Below are 18,748 nucleotides of genomic sequence, written 5' to 3' on the forward strand. Positions count from 1 at the left end.
CGTTGTACGGAGGTGATACAGGCACGTGGAGGCCACACACAATACTCAGCCTCATCAGGAGCATGCCCAGGCGTTGTAGGGAGGTCATACAGGCATGTGGAGGCCACACACAATACTCAGCCTCATCAGGAGCATGCCAAGGCGTTGTAGGGAGGTCATACAGGCACGTGGAGGCCACACACAATACTCAGCCTCATCAGGAGCATGCCCAGGCGTTGTAGGGAGGTCATACAGGCATGTGGAGGCCACACACAATACTCAGCCTCATCAGGAGCATGCCCAGGCGTTGTAGGGAGGTCATACAGGCACTTGGAGGCCACACACAATACTCAGCCTCATCAGGAGCATGCCCAGGCGTTGTAGGGAGGTCATACAGGCACGTGGAGGCCACACACAATACTCAGCCTCATCAGGAGCATGTCCAGGCGTTGTAGGGAGGTCATACAGGCACGTGGAGGCCACACACAATACTCAGCCTCATCAGGAGCATGCCCAGGCGTTGTAGGGAGGTCATACAGGCACTTGGAGGCCACACACAAAACTCAGCCTCATCAGGAGCATGCCCAGGCGTTGTAGGGAGGTCATACAGGCACGTGGAGGCCACACACAATACTCAGCCTCATCAGGAGCATGCCCAGGCGTTGTAGGGAGGTCATACAGGCACTTGGAGGCCACACACAATACTCAGCCTCATCAGGTGCATGCCCAGGCGTTGTACGGAGGTCATACAGGCACGTGGAGGCCACACACAATACTCAGCCTCATCAGGAGCATGCCCAGGCGTTGTAGGTAGGTCATACAGGCACTTGGAGGCCACACACAATACTCAGCCTCATCAGGAGCATGCCCAGGCGTTGTACGGAGGTCATACAGGCACGTGGAGGCCACACACAATACTCAGCCTCATCAGGAGCATGCCCAGGCGTTGTAGGGAGGTCATACAGGCATGTGGAGGCCACACACAATACTCAGCCTCATCAGGAGCATGCCCAGGCGTTGTAGGGAGGTCATACAGGCACGTGGAGGCCACACACAATACTGAGCCTCATCAGGAGCATGCCCAGGCGTTGTAGGGAGGTCATACAGGCACGTGGAGGCCACTCACAATACTCAGCCTCATTTTGACTTGTTTTAAGGACATTACATCAAAGTTGGATCAGCCTGTAGTGTGTTTTTCCACTTTAATTTTGGGGGTGACTCCAAATCCAGGCCTCCATTGGTTAATACATGTGATTTCCATTGATGATTTTTGTGTGATTTTGTTGTCAGCACATTCAGCTTTGTACAGAACAAAGTATTCAATGAGAATATTTCATTCACTCCGATCTAGGATGTGTTATTTGAGTGTTCCCTTTATTTTTTTGAGGGGGGCTTTTTTTGTGGATTGAGTTGAAACTTTTATTGGGAACATTTTCCATAACATTTTGGATCACATTTATCTTGCGCTCTACGCTGAGCACCATCAGAGTTTCCATCTAAATCTCCGAGTGACATGACAGATATAACCCCCGATGGATCCATTCACTATAATGAGGCAGCAGAGTTACTCTGGACTCTGTCTGGCCTCTGTTCAGCATTGTCCTTCTTGTGCATGAACTGCTATTTTGAGGTCTAGCTACACATTTTCAATGATGTTCAGATCAGGGAACTTTGAGGGCCATTGTAAAACCTTCAGCTTGCGCCTTTTGAGGTTGTCTATTATGGATGTTGACGTATGTTTAGGATCATCCATTTGTAGAAGCCATCCTGTTACGGATCCGGGTGGTGGAACCGCGGTGCAAGGGGGAACCATAGGGGCGTGACTAAGTATCTACTCGGCCTGACCAAGGTTGCAGGGCGGCTCGGTCGACTCCGTGAACCAGGGAGGGACCAAGCAGAGGGACCAGGTGCCACTCTGGGACCGACCTTGTATGAGAGCAGGTGACTCCCACTAGACAGACGGCTGGAACTGATCGGTACAGCGGATGAGCACGGCAGGCAGGCTGACGGGTGGTCCAGGTAGACATGCAGGCAGATTCGGCTGATAGCCAGACGGGTGCTCCGGGTAGGCAAGCTGGCGGGCACAACAGGTAACAGGCCTCATCAGGGGAGTGTACTTGAGAATATCAGGACTCAAAGGTCCAACACACAAATGGGGTATCAAAACTGTAATAAATAGTAAAAGGAGGTGCTGCAGGGGCAGATACACCTTAGGCGACTGTGCAGAGTGCTGCCAGATGCAAAAATGGGGCGACCTTATTGGAGGAGATCATGATTTTTTTATGAGCACTGGCACTTGGAGCACTTTATAATTATTGTTGTGTGTGTTTAAACGTATGAACTACTTTTAAGTTTGTCTATTAAAAGTTAGGTTTTATACTCTTTGCTGCATATATCACCCGGCCTTTACTAACGATGATGGTGAACAAGCCATAACCATAACAGGCTAATTAAGGTCTGAAACCTGGGTCAAAGTTATCTGAGCACACAAATCCCCAAGGGTGCCCAAACTTTTGCATCGGCTCATTTTCCTTTTTGTAATTTTTAAAATATAAAAGATGAGAATATATTTTTATTTTTGCCTAAAATACAAAAGAAATATGTCATCTGTCACTTTAGGCCTTTTAGATCATTAACTGTTCACAATAAGAGTAGTTTTGACCAGGTGTGCCCAAACTTTTACATGCCACTGTATATCGGACTAGAGCATAATATAAATATCACATACTGTACAATGTAATACACCATATATACCAGTAATTTTGACCAGGGACGCCAACATTTTTAAATGCCACTGTACAGCGTATCCTCGTTATATGGTTGCATCTCCTTAAGTACATTTTACTGCTCAGTAAAAAGACTTGTATTACCTTGATCCAGGAAGTTAGTCAGTGTCCGCCGGGCTGAAGCCCTGCAGCTCTCTGTCTAATGACATCCAGCGCCGATCCCCTCACCGCCGCGGTCCCTGTCCGGCATCCTCCGGTTCCCCTCCTGCGTCTGCCCGGGGTGCGCGCTCTTAAAGGGGCCCCGCGCCATCCTAAAGAGTCCCTGGCCAATGGCCGGAGGACTTCTCATATATAAGGCACCTCCTCCAAAATGGAGGTGCCTGTGCAAGATTGTTGTTTGTGTGCTAACATTCTCCTCAGTCCTCAGGTTCCAGTGCCCGCCTACCTATCAGCCGTGCCCGCCAGCCTGCCTATCGGCCGTGCCCGCCAGCCTACCTATCGGCCGTGCCTGTCTACCCGCATCAACTGCCTGTCTACCAGCCCTGCTCATCTGCTGTGCCTGTCGGCCTCGGCCATCAGTCCCGTGGGAGTCGCCTGCTCTCACACAAGGTCGGTCCCAGAGTGGCACCTGGTTTACCTTCCTGGTCCCTCCTTGGTTCACGGAGTCGACTAAACCGCCGTGTGGCCTGGGTCGGTCCGAGTAGGCACTTAGTTACGCCCCTCTGGTCCCTCCTTGTATCACAGTACAGAGGTTCCACCACCCGGATCCGTAACATTTATTATTCAGGACATCTATACATTGATATCTGACAAGCCCCCTGAGCCAATGAGACCCCCAAAAAGTTATTATGGAACATGTAAGCATTATTAGTAAAGACAGCGGGGGATAAGGGATATAAATTAGAACAATAAAGTTTAGTTGCGCGGTTGTCTGCCACTTCCAGTGTGAATTATGGTGATTCGCTCTGCGATAATCCATGAATGTATGTATATGTCTATATGTACAGTGCTCAGCATAAATTAGTACACCTCATGTGAAAAGTAAAATTTTTATCAATATCTCACTGAACACAATAACAATTTCCAACATTTTGACAATTCTGAGTGTCGTAGAAGATTGTTTGCCCAGATTAAAATCTTACTTTTCACAGGGGGTGTACTCATTTATACTTAGCACTGTACATACAGTATATATAATGTACTAATACAGGGATAAGCAGGCTATGTACTGCCTTTATGCAGGCGATGTACTGCCTGTAAGCAGGCGATGTACTGCCTGTATGCTGGCAATGTACTGCTTCTACCCTGGCGATGTACTGCCTATATGCTGGTGATTGTGAAGACCTGGGGTCTTCCGTGGGTGTAATGCTACTCAGACAACGCAGGGTGCGGGTAAAACTGCGTGGCAATACTTTATTGAACCACCAAGCGGACAATAAACACATAGAACAGTCCCAGCAAATACCTAAGATGGTACACCATTACACAGTCTCACCCTTCCTTCTCCGCCCGCCTGGGATAGAACAGCTGCGACTTTGGAGACTTCCAGGGCCGACCACCTCAACCAGTGGCCCCCCTTCTGGCGGGCCCCCATAGAGAGAAGGTAGCAGCAAGCTTAGGAAGTTAGCAGTCCATCGAGGTATAAGACCAGGAGACCCGAGAGTCCCAACCTGGCCTCTCTGAGAGTTTCTATGGGGCCAGATGACCGGTGGGTCCCACTCTAGCTTCTCCGAATGTCTCCGTGGATTGCAGGCGACCGATGGGTCCCTCCTGGCAACCCCAAACAACATATCCATGGGGCCAGGTGACTTCTTCGTCCCCACCCTGGTCTCCCCAAAGTGTATCCATGTCTCTCTGATGGTCAAATGGAGCAGATCCGTATCTTTCCAGTCAGGACCTTAATCACAGACACGAAAGGGCGGCACGGTGGCGCAGTGGTTAGCACTGCAGCCTTGCAGTGCTGAGGTCCTGGGTTCAAATCCCATCAAGAAAAACATCTGCAATGAGTTTGTATGTTCTCCCCGTGTTTGCGTGGGTTCCTCCGGGTTCTCCGGTTTCCTCCCACACTCCAAAGACATCCTGATAGGGAATGTAGATTGTGAGCCCCAATGGGGACAGCGATGATAATGTCTGTAAATTGTCTGAATTGTAAAGCGCTGCGGAATATGTTGGCGCTATATAAATAAAAAGATTATTATCATTATTATGTAATACCTTCATGAGAACAAAACTTTGCATCATCCAGTTTCCTCAGAGCATATTCCATGCCTTCTTTGTGAATAAACGCCACACAAAATTGACGAAAACAGACCGGTATCCATTGTGTCCACATATGCCATCCTCTGCATCCTGTGGTTCCTAAATTAAATCCGATGAGTGTTGGTGGCCTGGTATTCAATCCGTTGAAGCTGGCACAGCTGCTGTAGTTGCTGTTTCTTGCTGCTGCTTTATATCCTCTCCGGTCATCCCCCAAGGCCGGGCTGGTGGGGTTGGACATGGTAGCATCCGAAACCCGCTGTGCATGCCTCAACTATGGTGTGCTGGGTCTGTCTACATGCCTCCCTGGTTGTGGAGCCCTTTACATGGTGTGCGAGTCCCCCAGATCTGCTGGGCTGAGTAGTATCCCACTGCTGCCGCCAAAATGTGAAGACCCGGGGTCTCCCGTGGGTGTAACGCTACTCAGACAACACAGGATGAGGGTAAAACAGCATGGCAATACTTTATTGAACCACAAAGCGGACAATAAACAGGTAGAACAGTCCCAGCAAATACCCAAGATGGTACAACATTACACAGTCTCACCCTTCCTTCTCCGCCCACCTGGGATAGAACAGCTGCGACTTTGGAGACTTCCAGGGCCAACTACCTCAACCAGTGGCCCCCCCGCTTCTAGCGAGCCCCCACAGAGAGAAGGTAGCAGCAAGCTTAGGAAGATAGCAGTCCAGTGAGGTACAAGGCCAGGAGATCCGAGGGTCCCAACCTGGCCACTCCGAGAGTTTCCATGGGGCGAGGCAACCGGTGGGTCCCTCCTGGCAACTCCAAACAACAAACAGCATCCATGGGGCCAGGTAATTTCTTCGTCCTCTCCTGGTCTCCCCAATATATATCCATGGTCTCCCTGATGGTTAATTGAGCAGATCCATATGTTTCCAGTCAGGGTCGACACCCTTAGGCTAGAATCATATAGAATTCAAATCTGTGTCTCTTTGGATAATACCATGCAATCCTTCTGGTGTCCTGAAGGATGGCTCTCAATCTCCTTGTAAAGTCTTTCTCCAATCTCTGTTTTAAGTCTGACTGCTACAGAAGCACATGTCCTTTTAAGTACACATCCACAGGTCAAGGGTAGTGATGAGCGTGCATGCTCGCTACTGCTCGGTGCTTGCCAGAGCATCTCACTGCTCAAGATGCTCGGCGCTCGCTGACTATTTCTGGGGTTGCTCGGCGGAGCTCGGGTCCCCTCCCTGCATGTTTGGCGCTCTTTACAGAACCAATGAACATGCAGGGATTGTCTGCCACTCACTGTAATGTCGTAGCCATGTTGGTAATGGCATTACAGTGATTGGCTGGCCGCATAGCGTCATCGGGTCTATATCAGACTGGGCGCCGCCATGCTCATCAGTCACTCTGGAATCAGACAGTGTAGGGAGAGCTGCTGCTGAGCTAGGGAGAGATTTGCTTGTTTCTAGTTAGTGTAGATATACCAAACTATATTACAGACACATATCCATCTCAACAAACAGTCCTTCTGAGGACTCATCCATCTGCAGAGATACAGATGCAGGCAGTGTACATAGCAGACTGCAGTGCATATAGCACAAGAGGCTCCATTCCAGCTTTGTCTGCTGCTGCTGTTAGATATTTCTAGAAATAGGCCCAGGTCTCAGGGACCAGGAAAAATACATTTTTGGTTCTTAATCCTCATTATTTGCTTAAAAAGCAATCCAGAGAACATTGTTTTTCTGCGCCATTTGCCTGTTGGCACTGCAGAATACAGCCAGGTCCTTTCCATATTATAGCGCTAAAAATCCAGCTATTTAAAACTGTGGTTTGTCCGTCACACACATATAATTGTGCTGAAAATACTGCAATTTTAAAAATTGAAACTATTGACACCAGTTTGCGGTTCAAAATAGTTACCTACAGGCCAGCTATTTAAAACTGTGGTTTGTCCGTCACACAGATCACATATAAGTTCGCTCCAAATTCAGTCATTTGTAGTGAGCGTGGAAGATATTGTCCTCCATTTAAAATGGGCAAGGCACGTCGCAAGGGATGGGGAACTGGACGTGATGTTGATGGTGCATGCAGAGGCCGTGTGCAAGCTCAAATTGTGCCACAACAAACACCCACATCTTCTCGCTCGACCTTTCTGTCCCAATTAATAGGGGACTGCAGAACACCACTAATGAACACAGAGCAATGGGAAAAGGTTATTGGTTGGATAGCAGATAATGCTTGCAGTCACTTAGCCCCCACCACCCACCACCCTGTCTTCCACACGGTCAAGTCTCAGTAGCCGTGAGTCTGTACTGCATATTCCTCACCCTGAACCTCCTTCCTCCCACCATGCCGAGTGCCCAGAGACAACTGATCCCACACTTGGACACTCCGAAGAGATGTTCACTTTTCCATTTATAGATTCGGGCCTCTCGCCTGGTCCACTTGAAGCGGGGCAAGAGGAGATCGCATGTAGCGATGCCAAAATATTTGAGCAGCCACGGTCACACAAAGGCGATGGTGGGAAAGTGTCACAAGAGGTGGACGATGATGAGACACAATTGCCAGAAAGTCAGGAGGAGGACCAGGGTGCGGAAGTGAAAGACGAGGTGGTGGATGATATAGTAACTGACCCAACCTGGCAGGAGGACATACAGAGCAAGGAGAGCAGCACACAGGGGGAGGGAGGCAAAGCACCCCAACAGGCAGGAAGAAGCAGTGTGGTGGCCGCAGACAGAAGGCAAGCAACCGTTCTCCGTAACACCAATGTCAGGAAAACACACTTGGTCAGACCTTGCAGCCCTCTGGCGCCCCCTTATCCTGCTGGTCAAACCCAGTATTGACCGAGGATAAGCACGGGCGCAGCTGCTCTAATTTATGTCGACTATTGTGGCACGTGATGTGACAGGACGTATGTATACCACCAGTTCCTTCCAGGAACGTATATATGTCTCCGACCAGCCACCCTCAAACCACAATATCACATAAATACTGGTATACTGCCACCACCGATCGCTTACCAGGTGGATCGGGTACCCGTTAGGTAACGTGAATTAGCGGGTGAGGAACGGGTTTGCTCAACATAGGACAAGAAGAACAAAGCTGGTAAATAATAATGATTTACTCCCGAAAGTGGGCAGTGTTTACAAAAGATATACAAGATATTATAAAAGGAGACAATGTACATATATGCATAAAACAGTTATTAAAATAAAAGGGATAAAGAATAGCAAAACCTGCGCCACGTGGTGATGGTCTCAGATTCTGTGGGGGGGGTGGCTCTCCGGAAATTAGATGTGATTCTTCCACGCAGCGAGGTGTGCATGCGTCTGACGTCCCGGGGCAAGAATGACTTAAAATGGCCGCTCTGGTTTTTAGTAAGGGGCCAAAACCTTAGGAGACACCCATGGTGTTTACCTCACACGGGGGCTCGGTTTTGTGAACCCACCCAGCTGCATAAGACATAGAAATCCTTCAGATTTCATATCTTGGTGTGGGGGGGGTCCCACATTCAAGATGGAGACATCATGTTTGCCGTCACCAATATTCATAAAGATGGATATTAAATATGATATCTCTATGACGCTCAGAAACTCAGAACCCATTTCTCGGGCTTCCGGTGGTTTCTCAGTTATGCAAGATATACTATTATAATTGGAAAAAGGTGAACATTCCAAAAATGTGGTCCCTGTGTTTGTGACCGTCATGTGCATTATTAAAATCGACATTAAACGTTTGTACAATTAGACAATAGGATCTTGGAGGGAAAATCCAGTTTACGCCAGAATGCTTGTTCTCTTGGGCTGAGATTTTTTTATGCCGGTTATAAAAATTCCTGAGGTTTGGGGAAAGCTAGAGTGAGTTCTATGTATGTCCCTTCCAAATGACCAGGAGGGTGGAGATTTAAGACATCTCTCATTTTTTAAAACTAGGACAAAAATACATTTTGCCTGACAACCAACATGAAGGAAGTTGCCAACTTAACTGTTAGGTCTTCCCGAGTCTGGTTGTTTTTTAAAGACTCTGCCGATAACCCCAAAAAGGCCATTTGCACCACCTGCCAGGCCAGCATCAGCAGGGGTGGCAAAACTACCAGCCTGACCACCACCAGCATGATCAGGCACATGGCAGAAAAGCACCCGACTTTGTGGGCCAAACCCCAGGGTCCAGGAACAGTGTCTGCGGGTGGCACCACTGCTTCTCCCGCTGTTGCGCATGCAAGCCAATCCAGTGTCCATGGTGCATGCGAAGATGCCTCCTGCCCTATACCTGTCATTGCACACTCTCAAATAGCAGCATCAGGAAGCACGTCCTTGTCCCAGCGCAGCGTTCAGTTGGAACACAAGCTCAAATATGCAGCCATCGCCCCACAGGCCACACTACTAAATTCCCACATTTCGCGACTGCTTGCGCTCGAAATGTTGCCTTTTAGGCTCGTGGAGACGGAAGCATTCTGCAACCTGATGGCGGCAGCCGTTCCTCGGTACTCGGTCCCAGCCGCCACTATTTCTCCCGGTATGCCGTCACCGCACTACACAAGCACGTGTCCCTAAACATTAGCCATGCCCTCAACAACACAGTTGCCGGGAAAGTCCACCTAACCACGGACACGTGGACAAGTGCTTGTGGGCAGGGACGGTACATCTCGCTGACGGCACACTGGGTTAACATAGTGGAAGCCGGGACCCAGTCGGACCTTGGGACGGAACACGTCCTCCCAACGCCAAGCATTGCAGGCCCTAGGTCAATAAGGGTTGCCCCCACAGTTTACAGCTCCTGCACCTCATCCTCCTCTTCAGCCTCCATCTCCAAAATGACCACATCAGTCACAAGCTGGAAGCACTGCAGCACTGCCTCGGTCAAGCGGCAACAGGCTGTGTTGAAGCTAATATGATTAGGTGACAAACCGCACAATGCTGAAGAGTTGTGGACAGCTCTGAAAGAGCAGGCAGATCTGTGGCTCACACCACTGAACCTACAGCCAGGCATGGTCGTGTGTGACAATGGCCGGAACCTGCTGGCGGCTCTGAGGCTGTAAAGGACATATTAATATTCATGCTATCCAAGTGTAAAGGACATATTGATACTCATGCTAGAGCAACTCCATTTTGTCTACTCGCTTTAAAATCATGTTATTATCACTCCTTGCATAACATACATTCTTTCTTTCTCTTCCCATAGAAATTATCTCACACTAACTTGTTCTCAAGAGAACATTTTGTCAGACACTTATCTAACTTGTTTAGGCCAGCTTTGACCTTGTAAAATTTCCATAGTGCTTCGAACTAACGATGATAATATGACCATATATGTGATTCCGTAATAATTGTACTGACATTAGTTAGCCTATAGTATTGTAGTATGGCTGTAGAGTTGATTGGCTATTTGATATACTCAAAACAATATAAAATGCTAAGCAAAATAAACGGGATCAGAGATTCTTTGAATCCTCCCAATACAGAGCATTGCCTCCGTTTGGTTTTCTGTGGATTGCGCAATCAACATAATAATTTGTCACTCACTTGGTCAACCGTGAAGGGCCATTTGCCCTCCCTTAACAGGGCGAGCTCACAGACGTACCATGCCTGGCCCATGTGCTTAACCTCATGGTTCAGCGGTTTCTCAAATCCTACCCGGAGCTGCCGGATCTGCTTGTTAAATTACGCCGCCTGTGTGCCCATTTTAGAAAGTCACCTACAGCTTCCGCCGCCCTTGCCATGTTTCAGCAGCGTTTGCAGCTTCCGGCTCACAGACTGGTGTGTGATGTCCGCACGTGTTGGAACTCTACACTGCAGATGTTGGGAAGGATTTGTGAAGAAAAGGGCAGTTGTTGAGTACCAGCATTAACAAGGCCGTCGGTATTCAGTTCAGACGCCACACATAAGACCTCAGGAGTGGACATGGATGTCAGACATATGTACCATCCTCCAAAACTTTGAGGACTCCACCAAGATGGAGAGCCGGGATAACGCCATAATTAGCGTCACCATCCCGCTTCTCTCTCTTCTGTTCACAATCAAAGAGGATGCATTGCAGGCGGAGCACGATGAGATGGAGCAAGGAACCATACAGGGTGAATACACACAGCCCAGCCTCATCTCATCCCAACGTGGATTGGGTGACAATGAGGAAGAGGAGGAGGAAGAACAGGAGCTAGTTTCATGCGCTAGACGGTACTATCTGCACAACTTTGATATCGTCTGTTCAGCGTGGATGGCCTGAGGACAGAGACTAGGAGGAGGAGGAGAGCATGGTCACTCGTCCTCTTGGTGAGGACACGGAAATCTTGCCTGTTAGCAGTCTGGCACGCATTGCTGAGTTTGTTACACTGCCTTTCCCATGACCCTCGCGTTCTCAAAATTTTGGGTGACAGTCATTACTGGTTGGTGACACTTCTAGACCCATGCTACAAGGAGAACTTTATATCTCTTATTCCTGAGGCGGACAGGTCTACAAAAATGGGGCAGTACCAGAAGGCCCTTGTTGCAGAACTATTAAAAAAATTCCTATCTGAAAACTCTGGCGGCAGAGGTCATAGTTCATTGGACAACCAAGGACTACAGGCGAGAGAGACACAACTCCAATCCAGCAGAGGCAGGGGAACACTGTCAAAGTTCTGGGAGAGTTTTCTCAGCCCCTCCCATCGCACAGGCCGTGAGGCACGGGGTACTCTCACAAGGAGTGCAAAGTTTGGGAAGATGCTGAGGGAGTACCTTGCCGACCGTACCAACATCCTCCGTGATTCCTCTGTGCCTTATAATTATTGGGTATCCAAGCTGCATACGTGGACTGAACTGGCTTTCTATGCCTTGGAGGTCCTGGCCTGCCCTGCCTCTAGCGTTTTATCAGAGTGGGTTTTTAGTGCCGCTGGTGGAATTATAACTGATAAGCGCATCCGCCTGTCAACTGAAAATGCTGACAGGCTGACTCTTATAAAAATGAACAAGGGCTGGATTGGGCCAGACTTCTCAACACCACCGAATGATAGCAGCGTAACATAAACTCAAATCCAGTGACTTTTTTTGGAAGGTGTATTCCCATGCACTTTTCACACCCACACATGGGTATACGCTTCCTGATTTTGGCTATTTGCTCTTGTCCTCCTCCTTCTCCTCATCCTCCACCACCATATCACCAGGGTGACCGCGCTCCGTGATGCAACACCCACATAATTTTTTTCAAGGGTCTTTATGATGCCCGTAAAAATTTTTTTTTATACACTATGTTCATGTATACCTCCCAGGGGTAAATGTTTGTCAGCCCATACACTTAGTGCATGGGCATTACAAGTATAGGAGACCCGCTCCTTTCTAATGGGAACATTTTTTTATGACGCCCTCCTCCACGTCTCTTCCAAGAGACAATTTTTGGCAGCCCTTGCATTCACTGCAGAGGCCAACACTATGGGAGACCCACTTCCTAATAATGAGAACATTGTTTTTAGGAGGCTCTCCGACCTCTACTTCTCTTCCAAGGGGAATTTGAGTGCCTCCAAATTTTTGGCAGCTTATGCATTCACTGCATAGGCAAACACTATGGGAGACCCACTTCCTAATAATGGGAACATTGTTTTTAGGAGGCTCTCCGACCTCTGCATCTCTTACAAGGGGCATTGGAGTTCCTCTAAATTTTTTGCAGCCCTTGCATTCACTGCATAGGCAAACAGTATGGGAGACCCTCTCATTTCTAATGGGAACATGTCGCTACTGTGGCCCAGCTCTATGTGTCTTTAAATTGTTAATGGGGTTTTTCCTAAATTTTGTCAGCCGTTGGACTCACTGCATAACCTATAACTGTATAGCACACCCGCTCCTTTGTAATGGAAACATGTCATTACTGTGGCCCTGCTCTATATGTCTTTAAATTGTTAGTGGGGTTTTTCCCAAACTTTGGCAGCCCTTGCAGTCACAGCATGGGCATTACCACTATAGGAGACCGGCTCCTTTATAATGGGAACATTTTTTTTAACTGAGACCCTCCGCTATGTCTCTTCAAAGGGGTATTGGGTTGCGTCCGAATTTTTGGCAGCCATTGCAGTCACTACATATGCAATAACAGCATAGGAGACCCACTAGTTAATAATGGGAACAACAAAGCATAGCCGGCTGATTGCTCTCTAACAATAGCGAGGGCCGACTGCTGGCCCTTTAAGAATAGTAAGGGCCGTCTGATGGCCCTATAAAAATAGGCTTTGTGACTTTCAGAGTCACTCCATCATAAATGAAACAGGATGTGTCTGATGTGTCATACACCACATGGCCAGATAAGGTTGTAAAATGTTAAAATTACATTTCTCGGTGAATGTATTTGTCTTAAAAAATAATGTAAAAAAAACAAAAAACAGTAGGATCTTTCTTTAGTATAAAAAACAGAGTCGCCAATTTAACACCAATGTAATCAGATTGTTCAGCTCCTGCACCTCCTCCATCTACGAAATGACCACATCAGTCACAAGTTGAAAGCACTGCAGCACTGCCTTGGCCAAGCGGCAACAGGCTGTGCTGAAGATAACATGCTTAATGCTTAGGTGACAAACCGCCCAGCGCTGCAGAGTTGTTGAAAACTATAACACAGCAGTCTGATCTGTGGCTCTCGCCGCTGAACATACAGCCAGGCATGGTCGTGTGTGGCAATGGGCAGAACCTGGTGACGGAGAAATGACAGCCGGAGTAGATACAGTTTCCCTCTATGCCAGTCCTTTCACCGAGCTAAAGAATATGGCTGTGGTGAAATACAACTCCCACTGAGAAGCTGTTTCAGATTGAAAAACATTGGGCCCAGAGGATTTGATTCTGAGGACTCACCTTTCTCGCCCCGCTCAAGAGCCCCATAGCAGCTGCAAAGTTAGCGCTATCATGAACTCTCCTGAGGTAGAAGCCAGGGCACATCAGAGGATTCTCTGGTGGGACCGTCCAACCCTGCTGAGAAGCAGTCCTGGCTAAGAAAAGTGTGTGGGAAGGTTCCCGGACACTCTATGGCTGCTTTTTAACTGAGGTGGAAACCCATGCAAACACGGGGAGAACATACAAAATCCTTGCAGATGTTGTCCTGGCTGGGATTTGAACCCAGGATCCCAGCGCTGCAAGGCTTCAGTGCTAACCACTGATCCAATGTGCTGCCATTCATCCTCTGATATCTAACAGGCTGGAGAAACCACAGTTTTAAATAGCTGGCCTGTAGGTAACTACTTTTAACAGCGACCCCGTGTCAATAACTTCACTGACACACTGCAAAAAAATTTCAATGGAGGCCAGAAATGACAGAATTTTCAGCGCACTTATATGTGATCCGTGTGACGGACAAACCACAGTTTTAAATAGCTGGATTTTTAGCGTTGTAATATGGAAAGGACCTGGCTGTATTCTGCAGTGCCAACAAGCAAATGGAGCAGAAAAACTGTGTTCTCTGGATTGCTTTTTAAGCAAATAATCCGGATTAAGATCCAAAAAAAATTATTCCTGCCCCCTGATACCTGGGGCTATTTCTAGAAATATCTGTACAAACACTAGCAGCAGACCGAACTGGAATGGACCCACTTGCTATATGCACTGCAATCTGCCACATACACTGCCTGCCTGCCTAGCACTGATACCTATGCAGCTGGATTAGTCCTCAGAAGGACTGTTAGTTGAGATGGATATGTGTATAATATATGGGTGGTATACCTACACTAACTAAGAAACAAGCAAATCTCTCCCTACACTGTCTGATTCCGGGGTAGACTGTGACGAGCATGGCGGTGCCAGGTCTGATATACACCAGATGAAGCTGTGCGGCCAGCCAATCACTGTAATGCCACAACCAACATGGCTACGGCATTACAGTGTGTGGCAGACAATCCCTACATGTTCATTGTCTCTCTCAAGACCGCTAAACATGCAGTCCGAGCAACCCCAGAAATACTCGGCAAGCGCCGAGCATCTCGAGCAGTGAGATGCTCGGTCGAGTACCGAGCAGTAGCGAGCACGCTCGCTCATCACTACTTATTACCTAATACAACCTATTGTTATGTACAGCACCGTCCCTTATTACATAATATTCCCTCTTGTTATGTACAACGCTCTTCCTTATTACACAGTACCACCTCGTGTTATGTGCAGCACCGTCCGTTATTACATAGTGCCTTCTCTTATGTACAGCATCATCCCTTATTACATAGTACCACCTCTTATGTTCAGAGCCTTACCTTATTACATAGTGCCCTTTCTTGTTATGTACAGCAATGTCACTTATTACATAGTACTATCTCTTGTTATGTACAGCACCGTTCCTTATGACATAGTGCCCTGTCTTGTTATATACAGCAAAGTCCCTTATTACATAGTGCCCTCTCTTGTTATGTACAGAAATGTCCTTTATTACTTAGTGTCCTATGTTATGTACAGTACCATTGCTTCGTACATAGCTTTCTCTCTTGTTATGTACAGCGCTCTACCTTAGTACATAGTATCATCTATTGTTATGTATATTGCTGTACACAAGGTAAAAAATTCCTTCTGTCTCTTTACATCTGTAAATGTGCATCATTACACATGTTTGTCAGATGACCTGTCACATGACGTCTGAATAAAGTCGTGTGTCATTTCACATGAGGCATCAAAGGCTGGAGGGCAGTGAAAGCCTTGATGATTTCATTACCGGTGGTCCAGAGCAGTAAAGGAGTTTGTGGTAACATCTCTGGTGGCCTAAAGTAGTGAAGGGGTTAATGATACCATCATTATTGGTCTAGAGCAATGAGGTTAATGATAGCATCTCTGGTGGTCTAAGGCAGTAAAGGTGTTAAAGGGGTTTTCCAGGATTAATTTTTTTTTTACTATGGGCCTAAGAACTACCTGCCTGTTCTGCCCACAGCCAATGTCTGCCGGCTCAGAGACCACGCCTGCTGCCGGCAATTCTGAGTGCTGACATCAGGGTGACGACCGAACTGTAAGGGTGTGGACTGTATTGCCCTGTTCCTGTCCCTGAGGACAACAATCGCGTAATGTAGATAATGTCATGCGTATATATATATATATATATATACACACACACACACACATATATTGTAAGGAGGAGGTGTTCACACATTGCAGTAACTGAGGCAGTGGCCCAAGCAAGTCCAACATAAGTAGCTTTTATTCAGCACTCATGGGTAAAACAAAGTCCTCCGGTTCGCAGCCGGGTTAACATCAGTCCATAACAACGGTTGCCGTGGGCAACGGCCGCGCCGGGCCGCTCAGAGCCTGACAGGTGCAGAGCCTTCCCAGGCGTGGGTTCAGCCACCCTCCATCCTGCTGAGCTTCCCTGCTGTGCTCCTAGCAGGTTTCAACATAGAACAACACTAATCCTTAGTGCAGGGTTTATAAAAGACCTGTGGCAAGAGCCACTGGAAAACCCGGGTTGGAGGGAGGAGGCCGCCCCACTGCCTCCTGTGACCTCCTCCAAGAAATGAAGGCCCTGCCAGGTTTTACTTAATCTGCCTTAGCCTGATAGCCTGACCAGGTCAATGCTCACCTTCATTCCTGCATTGCAGCCGCAGGGGTGTCTGTGACTGCAAAACAAACCTGATTGACTTCTACGAGGAGGTTAGCTCTCGAGTAGATCAGGGGGAACCAGTGGATGTCGTGTATCTCGACTTCTCAAAAGCGTTCGATAGCGTGCCACATAATAGGTTGGTATACAAAATGAGAATGATGGGGCTGGGGGAAAATGTCTGCAAGTGGGTAGCAAACTGGCTAAAGGATAGAAGGCAGAGGGTGGTTATAAATGGAATATACTCAGATTGGGTAAGCGTCACTAGTGGGGTACCACAGGGGTCTGTACTAGGCCCAATGTTATTTAATATCTTTATTAACGACATAGTCAACGGGATAAATAGTAAAATATCAATATTTGCAGATGACACAAAGTTATGTAAAACAATTCATACAAAAGAGGACAGTGCAGACCTACAGAGGGATTTGGATAAGCTGGGTAGGTGGAGCATTAAATGGCAAATGAGGTTTAACGAGGAGAAATGTAAGGTCATACATATGGGAAGGAAAAATGGAAGTCACCAGTACTCACTGAATGGGAAATCATTGGGGAATTCAGAGATGGAGAAGGACTTGGGCATCTTGATTGATAGCAAACTAAATTGGAGTGCCCAAAGTCAGGCGGCTGCTGTAAGGGCAAACAGGGTAATGGGATGTATCAGAAGAGGTATAGCTGCAAAGGATGAGAACATTGTTCTTCCACTGTACAAAGCACTGGTCAGACCACACTTGGAATACTGTGCTCAGTTATGGGCCCCAATATATAGAAAGGATATAAACGAGCTTGAAAAGGTACAAAGGAAGGCAACAAAATTAATAAAGGGAATGGAGGGACTGCAATACCCAGAGAGGTTGGCAAAACTAGGACTATTCAGCCTGGAAAAGAGAAGGTTGAGGGGGGACATAATAAATGTGTACAAATATGTTAGGGGACAGTATAGAGATCTTGCCCGGGATTTGTTCAAAAGGAGGGATATTACGGTAACAAGAGGGCACTCACTAAGACTGGAAGAGAAAAGGTTTCAGCACCAGCATAGGAAGGGGTTCTTTACGGTAAGAGCAGTGAGAATATGGAATTCACTGAGTGAGGAGACGGTAATGTCGGATTCACTACACCAGTTCAAGCGGGGACTGGATGCATTTCTAGATACCAGGCAGATTTCAGCATATACTTAAAAATAAAATAAAATAGTAGGTTGATACAGGGATTTATTCTGACTGCTGGTTTCAGAGTCGGGAGGGAATTTTTCCTCAGGTGAAGATTGGCCAAATCATTTGGGGTTTTTGCCCTCCTCTGGATCAACTTTAGCAATTACAGAACTAACAGGTCGAACTTGATGGACGCAAGTCTTTATTCGGCTTTACAAACTATGTTACTATGTTACTATAATGCACTCCAATGGATTTAATAAGTCTCTGTACACATTCTGGGGGATATATAACGTCCCTCGTATACGATCCCGGTCACTGCCTCACATATCCCCCCCTCTGTTCAAACTTGTGGGGTTGAATATTTGTTACCATACAGGGTGCCCGGGACAGGGCATCCGCGTTTGCCTGTGACTTCCCAGGGCGATGTTCTACAGAGAAACTGAAATTTTGCAGTGACAGGAACCACCTGGTGACTCGCACATTCCTCTCCTTGACGTTCCTCATGCATACCAAGGGCGAGTGGTCTGTCACCAAGTGGAACTGACGCCTGAGTAAATAATAACGTAGCGATTCCAAGGCCCACTTAATAGCCAAACACTCCTTCTCTACCACGCTATAGTTTTTCTCTGTTGGGACAAGTTTTCTACTCAAGTAGGTGACCGGGTGCTCTTCACCATTCACTTTTTGTGACAATACCGCCCCGAGGCCTACCTCCGAGGCATCTGTCTGTACAATGAAGGTTTCCTTGAAGTTGGGGCTGATGAGGACCGGCTGTCCACATAGGGCTAATTTCATGGACTGAAAGGCTTCTTCTGCCTGAGGGTTCCCCCGAACCATTACCGATTTTTTTCCTTTCAAGAGATCGGTCAGGGCCGCCGTTCTCCCAGCAAAATTAGGTATATACCGGCGGTAATACCCAAGATGACAAGGAATCCCCTCATCTGTTTTGTACTTCACGGTTTAGGCCAGTTTTTAATGGCCTCAACTTTATTGATTTGGGGCTTGATAACTCCTCGGCCAATCACATACCCCAAATATCAGGCTTCCTCTAGCCCTATCGCACATTTTTTGGGGTTTGCCGTTAACCCCGTTGCTCTGAGAGAATCCAGCACCGCTTGTACCTGGGATAGGTACATATGTCAGTCGGTGCTAAAGATG

At 47.5% G+C, this 18,748-nt stretch overlaps 1 protein-coding gene across 1 annotated transcript in view; it reads right to left on the reverse strand.

Moving 5' to 3' along the window:
* GNMT (glycine N-methyltransferase) overlaps window positions 1-18,748 on the reverse strand; it is a 129,407-nt gene that overhangs the window by 30,749 nt on the left and 79,910 nt on the right. The window lies entirely within an intron of this gene.

Source organism: Phyllobates terribilis, unplaced genomic scaffold (genome assembly GCF_046119375.1).
Source record: "Phyllobates terribilis strain yellow unplaced genomic scaffold, ASM4611937v1 Scaffold_3__8_contigs__length_932513732, whole genome shotgun sequence".
NCBI classification, from domain to species: domain Eukaryota; kingdom Metazoa; phylum Chordata; class Amphibia; order Anura; family Dendrobatidae; genus Phyllobates; species Phyllobates terribilis.